Raw genomic sequence first — 17,678 nt, 5'->3', positions numbered from 1 at the left:
AGTGAATATGAAACAGGCCAAGCAAATTTAACACACATGCAAAGAAGTTCTGTTACCTTTAAGAAATACAATGTGTGGCAGAGGAATTATAGAGTGAAACGTTCAAAGAAAGTGATAACTGGGCATTTTAAGGAAATAAATATGCTTTACTAAACCCCTTTATTCAGCCACATAGAATTAAGTGGTTTTACAGGGTGTAGCAGATTCTTTTTCAAACAAAACCTGAGAAACTTCTTAGACACTACACTCTTGCCAATATTAGAAAAAAAAAACATTAGGCAATTTTGCTAGCTGGTGCCTCTGGGACTAAAACAAAGAGCCTCTCTCAGCCAATCACAAAAACAGCACAATCAGTACCAGCTTTGTAATGTAGCATTTGTGGCAAGGACATAGTTTTGATTACACCCTAACTAAAATGCCAGAGACAAGTATATTTTGGGTAATTTAGAAAACCCAGAGATTAAAACCAAATGGTTGTATACTGGTTGTCTGTTCTGTGCAACCAATATAGAAAGGGCTATGTGTGTTTATGTGAATGTCATTCTCTTTGTACTAAACATGCATGCAGTTCAAACAGAGGTGTGTCCATTTGAAAAATAGATTGCTCAGAGCTTGCTCTTTCAAAGCTTAAATAACTTCATGGAGATCTCTGTTATGTTTAATTTAAGTATCAACTTTGTCACTTAGGAGGAATAAAAATAGACACAATATGTCAAATGTTGACATAGAGTAGGAGTACGGACTCCAACAGGAAATGTCCAGAAGTAAAAATCCCATTCATTTTCTTCATAGAATTATTTTTTTTTATAACCATATAAAAATGTACCATATACTATATATATATATACTGTATATACCTATAAACATTTCAAAATAGACCTAATCTCAGAGGTAGATACAAATGCCACTGAAAAAGTGATTGGAAGAATTTGAGTTCATATTGAAATCTCTGATGTTTGATTGCCGGCTTTTGCATCTTAGCAAATCTGATCTGCAATCTTAACTTAATCCCATTGCAGTCAGAAACCATTTTAGATATTAAAGAGATCTCTATGATTTTTGTTTTCTGTGGTTTTGTGTGTACCTATTGCACCTTTTTCTACTTTATCCGTTTATTATGACTTGGCCACATAATAATAGCAACTCTATTCAGTGATATTTCTACATGTAGATTTGTTAATTTCAGCTGGTATTAGGACATGAATGTTTCTGTGCATGATTCTTAGTTTTGCTACAGATGCCTTGAGGTAGCAGCAATTTTACTTTTTAAAGTGATAAAAATCAAGAAGCACGTGTTGGTCACCTAATCCATTCTCAATAGGGTTTGGTGGTGAGAAGTTAAACATTTGTCTTCTAAAAATCTACATATACTGTACTAATGCATTTTCTACATAAAAAGTATATTTTAATAATTTAATGCAATATGAGCTAAGAGCACTAGTGCCATAGGTCGTAAGCGCAATGTCAGTGGGCATGGCCATGAAATTTTGTAATTTTTGTGCAAGCATGCACTAAGACTAGGCACAAGTAGGTTTGGCGAAATCATATGTGCAACATGCAAATGCACTGGATCAAGTGCAGTTTAATTCTGAGGTTTTCTTTGCTTATTCCACCATATGTGTCCTATTATATAGTTCATTCCCTCAAGCACCAGTGATATAAACCCAGACAACACATTCTTAAGAAGATGGTAGATTAAATGGACTGTATGCAATGAATTAGAAGAATTGCAGCCTTGATGATTGTTGTGCTTATTTCTTTGACATGCTTCTTTTTTACGCATATAAAATGTGATTCTCCTCAGTATTTGGATGTAGGCTCCGTTAAATTACAGAGAATGTAAGTATAATTATTAATTTTCATCTACTGACACACAAATCATGGCTAGAATTAACAGTGAATGTATCGGCACACACTTCTTCTACCGGACGATTTTGATTTTGAAAAAATTACACTTTAAATTATACAAAAATATTATCAAAATAACGAAGTGGTCAAAAAATCAAAGCCTACCAATTCCAACCATTTTCTTCTCTCCAACTTCTTCCACCGGCCCGTATGACAACATGAAAAATACTTTTGAAGGGTGTTTTCTCAAATGTCCAGTGTACCTGATGAATTAATAATATCGCCCTCTTGTTCTTTTCTTCTCCACAGTCTGTTTGGCATATCTCCAGTGGTCCAGACTGACTGTTTACACACATGGATGTTCAAAGTGAATCCTGATCTGGAGTGGCACCACTTTGTCAATCCCATCATGTTGTTAGTTCTGTATTACACTCTGGCCACTCTCATCCGCCTTTGGCTGCAGGAATCAGAGGACATGGTCAGATTGCAGTTTAATTTATGACCATTATCACAAAATCAAACCCTGATGGCTTAATATTGTTGATGTTGCTGTGTGTAACTTCTGTGCAACTAGTGGCACCAAACGGAACTGCAATCGGTTTGTTTCAGCAGTGCGACTTTGGCTCAAAAAATAGCATGAGTTGTGGTGGGACATCCGGTTTCATCGAACAATGGCAGATGGGGGAGTGTTTGAGAAACATTTATGGAATTATGATTTTTGCAATTTTGTGTGGTGCGACTAGAGCCACAGAAATACTGTTCTGGCAATCTTCTTCTCAAGCAGCCAAATTATGAAATATTGAATTTATAGGTGCTAATGTATCATGGGTCATTCATGTAACAAGTCTTTTGACTGGTCTGCAGGTAAAAGAGAATGAGGAAGATGGAGATGGAGACGGAAAAGAAGAACCAGAATCTCCTGAAAGCAATGTTGCCGTATATACACGCAGAAAAGAAAAGACAGCTGTGGAGAATGGCTCACTACCCCACAGATGAGAGAAATGTAGGAGTCTGACAAACATTCATAGTCTCGTATAATCATTTCATTTTCATAATCACAGCAAGTACTTCTGTTTATATTAATATCACTCTTTTAAATCGTTTTTCACGTTCACTATTAAGTTCTTCCATCATTGACACTTTTTGGAGTGGATGTTTGTGTAGCAAAACACATGTATATCAAGTATAGTGAAGTATAGATATATTCCTCATGAGATGGACATGGTATTTTTCAGCTGCTCTCCACACAAGATGGCTACAGCACACCAGAGGTTTGTGTTTCAGTTTGACTTTAATTAATGAGCGTCATTCACTGAATTGAGCGAACTGAATAACCATAGATACATTCTTGAGCCTGTCACTGTTGAACTCAATATAAACTCTGTTATGTAACAGTGCTTCTGATGAATCAGTGAACTCTCTCACTCAGGTATTGATTGTAACATCCAATGGAGCCTCACTGGACTTCACCTCAGTTCCTCTTGAAAATGGCCCAAAGTCTCTGGAGCTTTACTCGACCCCTCATTATAAACCAGACCAGGCAGAGACTGATCCACGTAAGTCAGCCTCTTCCCCGATCCTATGACTAAACAGATCAGTGTTGCCAACTATTTTCAATGGAAAGTAGCTAAAGCCTGCTCGAAAAGTAGCTAAATGTCGCCAGATGACGTCATGCGTCATTAGCATATTAATGACGTCATCGCGTCGTATTTGCATTCTGCCTAATTTGTCGGTACTGTAGCCTACTTCAGTTTATAATAATGGTTATCTCCCCTAAACCGTGCTGATACTGTTTTTATATAAGTATATAGCCGAATGTCCAGTAAAACGGTTCTCAATTACATATTTTCTGTTAGACAACAGAACGGAACGGAACTTAGCTAACGTTACATGTTTATGAGTTTGAAGAAGGTTTATTGTTGTGTTTGGATAAGTAAAATGTATAGAGTCTGTAAATATACGATCTGAAGTCGGAGAGTTCAGAAACCGAACCGGAATCAACAAAAACTCTGATTAGTAGTGAATATAAGCGCATGCCAAGAAAAAACGGTCAAATTAAATGTTTTAAATTAAAACAAAGTAGAAGGCAGCTGCTATGTGATCACTGATTGGTTCCTGCTAACACAGCATGCACATGCGCAGCTCATTCATGTCTATGTCCGCTGGCGTGCAGTCAACGGAATGTGCTGGTCCTCTCAGCCACTCACTGAACAGAGCAGACGCAGCGGGGAAGTAAGACCTCACGCTTGCAGTACTGGCGATATTTGGAATTTGGAAAGTTGCTAAGGTTTGTCCAAAAAGTCGCTAGATTTGTCGCTAGTCGCTTTTTTGAAAAAATGTCGCTAAAGGGGTCTGAAAAATCGCTAAAAATAGCGACAAAGTCGCTAAGTTGGCAACAATGAAACAGATACCCTGAAGTCCATAATAGTTGGCTAAGAGTTTAAGGGATGAAAGTTCAGCCAACTGGTTTGTAACAAATGGTATAGTCTTATTTACTGACAATGACTATTTTCCTTTTTTGTATTCCAAGTATGAAGATTCAATACCCCGTAAAACTATTCTAAGCAGAATTCCTTTTTAATTGTCATGCATGCCACTTTCATGACCTCACATGGAATATTTTCACTTTAAAAACTCATTTGTCACACTCCAGGGCCATTTCAAATGAACTAGTAAAGGCAAAAGGCTGTTGGAAATTGTGAAATTCTTAAAGGGTTTGTTCACCCAAAAATGAAAATTCTCTCATCATTTACTCAACCTCATGCCATCCCAGATGTGTATGATGTTCTTTTTTCAGCAGATCACAATGCAAGTGAATGGTGATCGGACCTTTGTAGCTCCAAAAATCACATAAAGGAAACATTAAAGTTATCCATCAGATTGTTTAAATCCATCTATTCAGAATTGATATGTGACTTTCAGATGTAAAAGTGAGAGTGAATGTGGAGGTTTAGAGTAATAAAATGACTAAAAATTGTATCTGTTTCTCACCCACACCTATTATATTGCTTCTGAAGAAATGGATTTAAACACTGGATTCTGATGGATTTCCTTTATGTGATTCTGGTCACCATTCACTTGCATTGTATGGACCTACATAGCTGAAATATTCTTCTAAAAATGTTTGTTTGTGTTCTGCTGAAGAAAGTAAGTCATACACATCTGGGATGGCATGAGGGAGAGTAAATGATGAGAGAATTGTCATTTTCGGGTGAACTATCCCTTTAATATTTCCTTTAATATTACTTCTAGTAATAAATAAAAAATAATATAAAGGTTGATTTCCTTGCAGTGATTTGGTCACATTGAATGTTGAGGAGTTGAGAGAAAGGTTTGATACGGGTAAAACTAACCATGGTTTTACTGTAGTAATATTGTAAATATTAAAATAGTAAATATTTTATAATAATATTGTACTATAGTAATATTATAATAATATTGTAATTAAAAAAATTATCGTTTTTTTTTGTCAGAAGCCATAGTTTAATGCAATTAATCATGGTGTTACTACAGTAATATTGTGTTCATTTAGCAACCATGTTTAATTTTGTGGTTACCATGATTTTACCACAAAATACCATGGTGATACTATGGTTACTGTAGTAAAACTATGGTTAATTTTTGTAAGAAAAGGTTAGGGTGAGGTTTGGGGTTAATGTAGTGTGTCATGCTGCAGTGACGCCCCTATACTGTGTGTTAGTATTTAATTAGGGGTGCAACTAGTATCTGACACTATTTACTCTGCAAATATCCTCTGCCTTTTTAAAAAATAGTAGACGTATACATTGTATACTGTGCAGTATTCACAAAGTAGTAAGCTAGTATTTCATTCAATGAAGCCTCATCCTTTTTCCACAAACAACTGCACCATATTCCCAAATATTTCCATTAGTTTTTTCAGTTCTTGGAAATGCAGTTCCAGAAATGTCTGAGTTTACGGAAGCAGCTCAGGCCTCCATTCATTTTCAAGGGCAAAGACATTAGATGATTCACAGGATCCAACAGCAGCATTTGTGGGCTTCCATCCCGTTTGTCTTTCTTGAATAAATTGCTTCTTTTTCAGAGAAAACGGACGGCAGTGCGTATCAGATGGACTCTGCGTATGTTGAGCTTTCCGATGGTCCCCACTCATTTGGGGAGGTGGTTCGTGTGAACTCTGCAGTGAAGGCCTTCAGGTTTATCATGAAACAGAGCTACATCTGCGCTCTCATTGCAATGATGGTGAGTTCAGTATGACAGTAGCCCCTTTCAGAAGTCACTCCAGACCCCCTTTTTGCAGGGGTCGCCCACCCGCACCTGATTTCCTTAGGAGGCCAATTTGGTCATTACACATGACAGAGAAATATGGACAAGGAAAAATGTGTACCATGTGCAGAAACTTTCTGGTTGGGTTCATGCTGAATGGAGGTTATTCATGTGATGTACCAACAAGCATGTGACATAGTGAGTGAAGCCTAAGCTGAGGCCAGTTTTGGTAGCCATAATGAGGGCTTTTTTGGCATGTTTCTTTAGAAATTTGTTAGTAACTCTACATGAAACTACTGCAAGGGCTTGGGTTTTGACATTTGCAGATTTGTAGTTTGGTTCAAAGTGAGACCTGAGTAGTCAGTTGAACTTGGAAGTACCCTTACTCTCTGTAATACCCTTACAGAGATTACTTTTGTCATACCATGGTACATTGATGGCATTAGATGCTATATTAATATATATTGTGGTAATGAATGGTTATCAAATTCATATACCATGGGATTTACATGGGATTTCAAGGAACAACAAAGAATACCATGGTATTAGAATGGTACATGTCCACAAAACTATGGTGCTGCCTTGGTATATTTTATATCTTTGAACATCCAAGCTTAATGTAAAAAAAAAAAAAAACTTTATATATTTTTCTCTGTATGAGTCCTTTAGTCATTCTGACTCCATTTCTCCTGCTCTTCCTTTTAGGCATGGAGTATTACTTATGTGAGCTGGCTAACCTTTGTCTTCCTCATCTGGTCGTGCACTCTGTGGATGGTGAGGGACCGAAGGAAGTACTCAATGATCACCTCTCCATTCATGGTGTTCTATGGGAACTTGCTCATCATCCTGCAATACATCTGGAGCTTTGAGTCACTGGAACCAGTTCCTGGACTCTTCCTGAAGAAAGATGTGCCCTTCCGGGAACTGGGCTCTAAAGTAAGACCAGTAAATGTGTCCGGATTTTGTGCATCAATGTATTGTGTAATTTAGATCATGTTTACGGTATGTTCTGATTGCAAGATGTGTTTGTGTTTGTGTGTGTGTGTGTGTGTGTGTGTGTGTGTGTGTGTGTGTGTGTGTGTGTGTGTGTGTGTGTGTGTGTGTGTGTGTGTGTAGATCCTGTGCCTCCTCAGTTTCTGGCTGTTGCTGAGACAGGCTTTGACAGAGAGAAGAGAGAGACAGACCGATGAATCCCACCTGTCTGATATCAAAGTGGAGAAACACATAAACGGTGAGAGTCTCAACACATGATCCATGTACAGAAACATTACGTTTTCTTCTTTTTGCTAATTGCTGCCACAGAAAGTCCCAATATTTACTGTTTCTTGAAAGTCCTTTCATATCTGCCAATGTGTTTCTACACACATATGTGTGTGTTATAGAGGAGTTGGACGGTGAGGCAGGGGGACACAGAGAGATGATGGACATTCTGGCCAGTACAGTCATGGCCATGCTCAACAAGTACTGGATCTACATCTGTGGTGGCATGTTCTTTTTCGTGAGCTTCGAGGGACGGATTGTCATGTACAAGATCATTTACATGATGATGTTTCTTTTTTGCGTGGCACTTTATCAGGTTTGTGCTGATCTCTTGTTGACTTAGCATGTGGCATTACATCTAAACTAAACTTGCTTGAACTTTGACAAATAAAACATTGTATTCATAGGTTTAGTATTAAAGTAAGAAACAGTGACATTTGGCCTATTATTTATTATAAACAAATCTTTAGACTGTAATAAGTTTAGAATTTTTTGTTTGACTGTTTTATTGGTTTGTCTACTGTTTTTGTTTTTTTGTTTATCTACCATCTGATTGTTTGTTTGTGTTTTGGTTTGTTTATTGTATTGTTTTTTGTTTGTCTACTGTGTTGCTTTTGTTTTGTCCATCTTTTTTTTGTCTGCCATCTGTCTGTCTGTTTGTTTGTTTGTTTTTTCTACTCTTTTTGTTTGTTTTTATTATTGTTTTTGTTTCTCTATCATTTTGTTTTGTTACTTGATTGTCATCTTTTTGTTTGTTTTTGGTTTGTTGATTGTCTATTTGCTTGTTTGTTTTTTGTTTTTCGTTTTTCTACCATCTCTTTGTTTGTTTGCTTTTGTTTTTTGTCTGTCATCTGGTTTTTGCTTTTGGTTTGTCAACTGTCTGTTTGTTTGTTTTTTGTTTGTTTGTTTGTTTGTTCTTATGTCTATGTATGTTTTGTCTTGTTTTGTTAGATTTTATTTATTTAGTTTGTCTGTCATAGGTTTGTTTGTCTTTTTTTGGTTTGTCTCTTTATTTGTTATTATTGTTTTTGTGTTGTCTGCTGTTGATTTTTAAGTGAGCTGATATCATAATGCTTTGGCATCTTTTTTGTCATTTATGTGAGGTATGACTCTTGTTTCAGTTGCACTATGAGAGGTGGCGGTGGATGTTGAAGTATTTCTGGATGTCAGTGGTGGTGTACACCATGCTGGTGCTTATTCTGGTCTACACTTTTCAGTTTGAGTCCTCCATACACGTGTGGTCCAACATGACTGGAATGAGCAGAGAGAAGTAAGAATACATTTCAGATATCCTTGACCATAAAGGTAAATGTTGTAATATTTATGTGTAGTTTGGTTGTCTGTGCATTCATGTGAATTTACATTATTTAAGATTGTGACATCACTAACTGAACTATCATTTGTGCAGGCTGGTTGATCTTGGTCTGGAGAAGTTCTCAGTTCCTGCTCTGTTTACACGGATCTTCATTCCCTCTTCTTTCCTGCTGGTCTGTATCCTGCACCTGCACTACTTCCATGAGCGCTTCCTACAGCTCACCGACATCAAATCTGTGGCTGACAAACAGAAAAGCACTATCTCCAGGTACAGAGAATGTTTTGGTCACAATCACATGATGTCAAACATTCTCTACATTGAATATTTATTTTCCTTTTTTTTCTCGCCATTAGCTTGTAATCGCTTTGTTGTCAATATTTTGTTGGTTGGTTGTGACTTAAGCTACTGTATTTTCAGTAAGGTTATAATCTCTATTACTATTTCTATTCTTCTATGACAATTATAGGATTTGTTAACATTACTGTAGGGGCCATTGGTCTTATGATAGAAAAAGAAGGACTCTTACACTTTGTGATTGCAGTTAACCATAAATGATCAATACATAATTGAATAATTGAATTTCTCAATTACAATATCGATTTTCTAAGAAAGGCTTTCTATCCAACGCACAATAGATGTATCAAATACAGTGGCCGCAAAACATATTTTGTCACTTATGCAACACTCAAAAGTAGGAAATTAATTGCATTAGATAACAAAAGTGGCATCTTGATATAAATGATTCTAAACCTTTTCTCAAATCTAACTAATTTCAATCTTCTGATCCATTTAAGCAGTTCCTTTTTTATTGCTTAGTAGTTACTAACTAAACTAATCAACCAATTATTTACTCTTTATTAACAAAAACAGATTCATGTTCCTTGAAATATAAAGATTTGACTACTTTTTCTGTTTTTGCTTGAGCTTTTATGTAAACTGATTTTTTTGTGAAATATAAATGTTCTTTTTTATAAAACATCAGTAATGCCATCATTAATATCCTCTTCACGTGTTTTCCTTGTTTGGTCAGGCTTGTGCATCTGGATGGCAGTTTGGTGGATATCTCCATGGTCAAACCCACATTCAACTCCACCATGAACGAGGAAGAGGTGGAGGAGAGAGCATACCTGGGGAAAGAGGAGGAGGATGTGAAACAAGGGGAGAAGACGTTGCCTGATTTTGAGCCTCACTTCATGTCTGAAAGCTACTTAAGCCAGATGGCACCAGAGCCAGTACCAGTCCAGGGATCAGGTGTTTTTGACTTTCAGATTTCTCCCATTTCTCTCTTTCTTCATTTTCCTAGCTATTCCAATCATCCTTCCTTGACTGGCACTGCAAAACGATGTGAGGTTTTTCATCAAACACAAATGAAATGTGTCATATTGGTACCACAAATTTGAAATGCAGATACCAATCTCTGCTAAGATGTGAACTAAGAGGGAGATTTGAAAGCCAAACCGTATTTTTCCCATTTTTTCCAATTAACGTTTTTTATTGACATATAACAAAGAAAAACACAACATATATACATTTAGTCAATATTTAACCCCCACTATTACCCCTCCCCAATCACCAACCCCCAACGCACACCCCTGTGGTCACAAGTAGAATACACACACACACACAAAAAAAAACATCTGGGATCTGGAAATTTTTAACCAGATTTTCAATAGATCTCAATATTCCACTCTCATATAGGTCACTGAGTGTAGTAACCCCCCTCACAGTCTGACCAGTAGAAAGTGAACTTATTAATACATCATTTAGGGCTCAGCCATATGCTTGAGGCAACATTTAAATAAATGTTCGAACTAAACACTCTGGACACTTTTGTCCATACTGAGTGCACATGCAAGATAACGGGGTTCCGGCCCCTAAGAACCACCTTAAGTGCCTCCCAAGCCACGCCCATAGAGGATAATGGCTCTTCCTAATTTATCTTTAATCTTGTTCAGACATTTCAATTGTAGATGTTTACTTATCAGTGTAATGACTCCCCTGCTCTTACTTGAGCCAGCACTAAAGAAAACCTGTCCACCACATATCTTCCCAAATTTTTCAGCTTCCTGCAGGGAAAGATTTGTTTCTTGAAGAAACACTATATCATATTTCTAACCTTCCTTCTTTTTATGGGGTGCCCATTCACATTCCACGTGGAGAGAGATAATCAACTCATATTAACATTTGACATATTAGAAAAAAATATTGTGTGTCAAAAACAATATTAGAAAGACCATATTCCAACATTAGTGTAACAATCAAATCCCGAAATTCCCCCCGGAAGAGATACTCCACAAAACAAACTCCAGGCCACAGCAGGCATAAGCACCAAGACGTGCTTATGAAAACGATTCATCCACAAGCTGTCCCGAAAAAATTATATTACACAAAACAAACTCCAGCTGCTAGGCGGAACCAGCACAAAAAGAGACGAAAAAGGTGCCCAGCTTCCTCGGGTAGTCGAGTGTATGTTCGGTGAGTCAGGTCCACTAGGCAGCAACATGAATATCAAATGGCTTACTCACTCCAATGTCTTTATGATGGATAATGCTTGCTGTGGTTATGTAAATTCTCTACGGCTATCCTTAGTATCAATTCTCAATTTGGCTGGGAACATCAGTGCAAAAGCAACCTTCCATTGATGTAAGAGGTTCTTGCATTCCCTGAATCTATCAAGTTTCCCTCTTGTCCAATTCACAAAGTCTGGGAACAAGAAAATGCTGTGGTTCTTCCAAGAAAGCTTTCCTTTACTTCTTGCCACGAAGTCTGCCATGACTTTCGCCAGCATTGCAGACATATTCGACAGCTGATGTTGAATTTCTCCCGCTACACCGTCCAAACTGAGTCCCTGTTCTGTGGCCTTGTCTGGGCATCAGATTGAGCACATAAGGATTTTGAATTCTTTGACATATTGTCTACATGAAACAGTTAAGAATCAGGATGTATCGAATCTCACCTGTTTATGTATTAAAAACTAGCAATGTGCACAGATCTCGCCATTCACACATCCGAACCTCACATGGTATCACGCGACCCTTATTTCTCCCATTTTTTTAACATCCTAAAGAAAAGAAAACACCTGGTTCCTACCCTTATTCAGAGTAATAAAGTAAATCCAGACTACATCACTGTACATGCTACATAGGATAATTGCATTGATTTGATTTAAAAACAGACTAGGTAAAAAATAGAAGAATTTCTGAATTAATATCAGTAACTCTCATTGGAGCAATACAAATGGAAGAGGCTTTTATTCGCCTCATGGGGCAGAACAGCGCCAGCAAGGTAAACAGACCAGAATAAAACTGTCTAGACTTGTTTAATGTGTAAACACTTTTACAGGCAGGCCTGGGGTCTTTAACACTGTTGTATTGAACTGCTGAATGACATTATAATTTTAAAATAATTTTTAAAGGAAAGGGGCAGCTTCTTTTTGTTTGATATTATAAAGTGCTTTTTACATGTATCTTTTTAATTGATTTATTGTGCTCCATCATTTTCTCAGAGCTTCACTGCAGAAAGTGGGAATCTGCAATTGTTAATGTACCTTAAGTAGCTATTTCTCCCTCATATAACCCTTAACATTTTTTTGTTAGTGAAACCTAATGTATTCAGGTTTATTCAGGGATGTTTAGTGATATTTTTGACTTGAATAAAACCAGTTTATTTAGATGTCTCTGTATGAAGCATTGGTTAACATATGTTTTGCGTATAGCGTGCAAGAGAACAGCTGTGATTTGGTCTTCAGAGTTAACAGATCAGACTTTGGTGTTCTAAACTGACGTTACACAACCATTTGTACATAATGAATATCATAAACAATTTAAGAAACATGTCACTTTGTTTCATCTGCGACTGTCAGTATTTTATGACTATTTATGAATATTTTTACCATTATTGGCTGGTTTTGTAGAGCACCTTGTAGAGATGTTTTGACTCTGTTAATGCATCGTAAATGTGACAAGTGTCGTTGTGTACAGTGTCCTTTTAGTGTTAGTCCTATTTCTGGCAACTGTTTCAAAAATATTTGTGAGAGTTACTCCTGTAAACTACATGTCAATATACAGCATTGTTGTAATTACAAAACTCCTGCTAACTCTGTTACACACAAGATTGATCATCTAATAACAAGCTTACATGCATGCTATTACAATTTGGCAAATTCTAATGACAAATTTAGAGGACTTGACTGCTATTGTTATCACTCTCAAAAGTTATGTTTATATAAAATGGTACAATGATGGTTCAGTAATACCATATTATTTTAATATACACCATATACCATGAATGATTGCTATATTCATGTACCTTGGTATTTACATGGTGTTCCAAGACTTTAAAGAATACTTTGGTATTGCCATGGTACATGTTATAAAACTTTGTATTCCCATGATATGACATGAAATGACCGACATGATAATGAAACACATTTTAAAAGGTGCTTATTTTGTCTTGTACTATGCATAATCTTCTGAAATATTGTATTTTATTTCTTCTGAAGAGCTGAAGAATAAATGGCATCTGGTGGTGGAGCGTCTGACAGTGTTGTTCCTGAAGTTCTTGGAGTACATACAGAAGCTGCAACTTCTCATCTGGTGGCTGCTGGAGATTCACATTATCAAGATTGTCTCCTCCTACATCATTTGGGTCTCAGTCAAAGAGGTGAGAGAGGAAGAAAAGATGTGATCTTCAGGTGATCTTCTGGGATGAAAGTTAGCATATGCTCTGCTGGAAATTCCAAATAAAACTAGCTAAAGACATCTGCTGGTTTTCTAGCTGGTCATTCATGGTCATTGGCTGGTCTAGATGGTCAATCAGCTGGACTATCAGCCGTTAGACCTGATTTAAACCTGGTAGATCATATTGGACCATTAAAAAACCTGCTACCATAAAGCCTTTGCATTCCAAAAGCCAAAAGCAAACCATAAGCTGATATGACCTGTTTTTTTCCCACCAACAATAAGTACATAGAAAGTTCTAGATTAACGTTCATAGTGACACAAAGCTTCGAAATCCATAAAGTTCAATAGAGAGATGCTTTTTGTGTTGAGTACTTGCATACTTGGCTTCACAATTGCTTTTGTTGGATTGTGGCATTTTCACCTGTTTCTAACCGGCTATAGTGTGATCCATCAATTTTGTAACCACCCAATTTACCAAATGTGGGTAACACGTTATAAAAACTACACACCAGTATAAAGTATTTCTAAAGCATTAGTTTATTGTTGAATCATTATTTATAACGCATTGTTCTTAGTTTGCTAATACAGTAGTATAGTCTTGTACAGTGCCCAGGGGCCCTTGACTACATGGGCCCTTGACTGCACGGGGTGCCCTGGGCTTTAAGGCTACGCAATCTAGTTTGGTCTCAACAACTTTTGGCCATGAATAACGAACACCCCCCTTTTGGATGGCGGGGGGTCCTTGGAGATAATTGGCCCCAGGGCCTTAACAAGTCATAATCTATCCCTGAGCAGAATACATACAAATAGCGTTATTCATTTACATATACTGTTGCAAACAATTTATTATTAATAGTTCAAATAAATTCATATACTCTATAATCTGACTAATAGGGGTTTTTCATGATTAATAAACAACTTTTAAGATTAATGAATAATATAATTTCTTAATTTCAATATAATTACAGTGAGCATAATATTCCAGATCGGATTTATGAAAAAAAAAAAAAAGTAGTAAAGATTGAAAGTGGAAGGCGTTAAATTTGCATGGTTAGTGAACAATTTAGGCATAAATAGGTCTTGCTTTAGATTAGAACATGGAAAGTACTTATCTAGTAATTAGTTAGTGCTTTATATTGACCTTTATTAAGAATTTATATTGTAATAGTAAGGGTTCCTACAGCAGTAATTAATGCATTAAGCATAAACGTATATCCATTTCATTACATATATTTTTGTATGTATATACAATTTTCTTAATTAACTACTGAATGAATTTATGACTTTTTAATGTTCTCATAAACCCATCTTTCCCACTGGGTTGAATCAACTGAAATACACAAGTTAGCAATGGCTAATAAGCTGTTTACTAAGGATGAAAAATCATTGTCAAACTGCTTCTATATGAAATTATTAAACAATAATAAATTGTTTTCTACAGTGAATATAAATGAACAACAAAAATGTCTAAGAAGCCTTTTATTGCATTACCAGTTTTGAAACAATGATTTGTAAATTATCAATTAACAATAAACGAATGCTATACAAATACTGTGGTAACACTTTACAATAATGTTCCATTCATAGTTCCAGGGCATTCATAGGTATCATGAACAAACAATAACATTACTTTTTTACAGCATTTATTAATCTTTGTTAATATTAGTTAAGAAAATACAATTGTTCATGTTAGTTCATAGTGCATTAATTATTGTTAACACTTTGTATTTTAAAAATGTATTATAAATGTTGAAATTAACATTAAGATTAATAAATGCTGTAAAAGTATTGTTCATTGTTAATTCATGTTAGCTAAAGTTGTTTACTAATATTCATAAATGGAACCTTATTATAAAGTGTTACCAATAGTAATGTTGTGAAGTTATTAGACAGTGTTACCAAGATGTGTCCCATCCTCAGAAACATGTTCTCTGTCATTCTCAGGTGTCTCTGTTTAATTACGTCTTCCTGGTGAGCTGGGCATTCGCTCTGCCATTCAGTCAGTTCAGACCGCTGGCATCCAGTGTGTGCACTGTCTGGACCTGTGTTATCATCATCTGCAAAATGCTCTACCAGCTCACCTCCATTAACCCTTCCACATACTCCAAAACTTGCACGATGGTGAGACACTTGGCCTTCCAACAAGTGGGCATCCGAACACACGAAGACATGATTAAATGGTTATTTCCATTATCACTATATCTTACTTTGTCTCCTCCAGCCCGATAACTACACAGATGCTCAGAGGTTGGAGATGGAAAAGTCTCTACTTTACAGTGGCCCAGTGGATCCAGCTAACTGGGTCGGTCTCAGGAAGTTCTCTCCTTTATTGGAGAACCTGAGGGTGAGATATGCTTTTGTATACACTCACAAATACACAAACACATATGAGCCAGTCTCTGTCACTTCATCAAATTGAGCTTGTCACAAATATGTGATTTTATTGCTCATGTTTTGGTGGCTTGATGCGAGGAATATTCCACAGTTGTGTGGCCACGTAGAGTGGCTAAATTTCCACAGTTCAAAAGTTCAACAGAGGATACTTTAGTCACAATATTCATTTTCTTTAGTAGATGGTTTGATTTGAATTGCCCACATCACTTACACTGGCGACCAAATGTTTGGAATAATGTACAGATTTTGCTTTTATGGAGAGAAATTGGTACTTTTATTCACCAAAGTGGATTTAAACTGATCACAATGTATAGTCAGTACATTAATAAAGTAAAAATTACTATTATAAGAACTTCTTAAACTACTTCAAAGAGTTCTCATAAAAAATCTTCCATGACAGCTTTACAGATCCTTGGCATTCTAGCTGTCAGTTTGTCCAGATACTCATGTGACATTTCACCCCACACTTCCTGTAGCACTTGCCATAGATGTAGCTGTCTTGTCGGGCACTTCTCGCACACCTTACAGTCTAGCTGATCCTACAAAAGCTCAATGGGGTTAAGATCCATAACACTTTGTCTTTTCTTGTTTCAAAAGTGGCTTTTTCTTCACAATTCAGTTCTCCTTTGTCTTTGAAGACTAGTGTACACCTTTGTATGAAATCTTCAGGTTTTTTTGGCCATTTCAAGCATTGTATCGCCTTCATTCCTCAAAACAATGCTTGACTGATGCGTTTCTAGAGAAATTAGTTTTTTGACCTAATATTGACCTTAAGACACGCTAGTCTATTGCATACTGTGGTAACTCAAATAAAACCAAAGACAATGTTAAGCTTCATTTAACGAACCAAAGAGTTTTAACTGTGTTTGATATAATGGTAAGTGATTTTTCTAGTACCAAATTAGCAATTTAACCACTGAGCTAGTGGTGGCTCAGCGGTTAAGGCTCTGGCTTAAAAAAAAAACTAAAGGTCGGGAGCAAGGCCCTTGACCCTATCTGCTCCAGGGGTGCTGTTTCAAGCGTGACTCTGCACTCTGACCCCAGCTTAGTTGGGATATGCGAAAAACAACTAGATTTGATCAAAATTTCTTTTTTCAAATAGTAATGGTGTTGTTTTTTACATCAATAATGTCCTGACTATACTTTGTGATCAGTTGAATGCACTTTGGTGAATTAAAGTAACAATTTTCCTGAAACAGTAAAATCTGAACATTATTCCAAGACTATCATTCTTACAATACAATTTAAACCAATTTATGTTCATTTTGTAATAAAGTTACTGGCCAACTTTTATTTAACCACCAAAGCGTTTTTCCTCACATGTGGTGCTTGGTGGTAATTTTGGACTCTTTGGATCTTTATTTGAATTTCATGCATATCTATTTTCTTTTTTCTCCACAGAATAATTTGGTGATGCTGGCCCTCTTGGCCTTTGAAGTGACTATTTACCGTCACCAGGATTTCTACCGTATGACAAACAACCTTACTCCTCCAGTTACAAGAACGATTTTTCACAATATCACACGACAGCATCTGGACGATGGAATCCTCAACTGTGGAAAATATTTCATCAACTACTTTTTCTACAAGTTTGGCCTTGAGGTAACACCTTATTATCCATCAAATGTATTCCTGGATCAACATCCTTGTTGGTCGTGCAGCAACATTCCTACAAACCAATCAGATTTTAGGGTTAGGGGTTGAACACCAGTCTTAATGTATTTTGCTCTGATTTTAAGGGGTTTTATGGTTACAGTATGTTTTTAAACTGAAAAGTTCCAGCACTAACAAAAGATGTTGATATGGAACACTTTCAATCATTTTTAAAAGAATAATTCACCCACAAATGAAAATTATCTCATCATTTACTCACCCTCATGTCATCTCAGATGTGTATTACATTCTTACTTCTGGAGAATACAATGAAGATTTCT

At 36.4% G+C, this 17,678-nt stretch overlaps 1 pseudogene; it reads left to right on the top strand.

The window, feature by feature from the left end:
• The window catches only part of LOC127635137 (piezo-type mechanosensitive ion channel component 2-like), a 164,722-nt pseudogene that overhangs the window by 105,454 nt on the left and 41,590 nt on the right, over positions 1–17,678 (top strand).

Source organism: Xyrauchen texanus, chromosome 42 (genome assembly GCF_025860055.1).
Source record: "Xyrauchen texanus isolate HMW12.3.18 chromosome 42, RBS_HiC_50CHRs, whole genome shotgun sequence".
NCBI lineage: Eukaryota > Metazoa > Chordata > Actinopteri > Cypriniformes > Catostomidae > Xyrauchen > Xyrauchen texanus.
The sequence above is the reverse complement of the archived record's forward strand: the minus strand, read 5'-3'. Positions and strand labels throughout refer to the sequence as shown.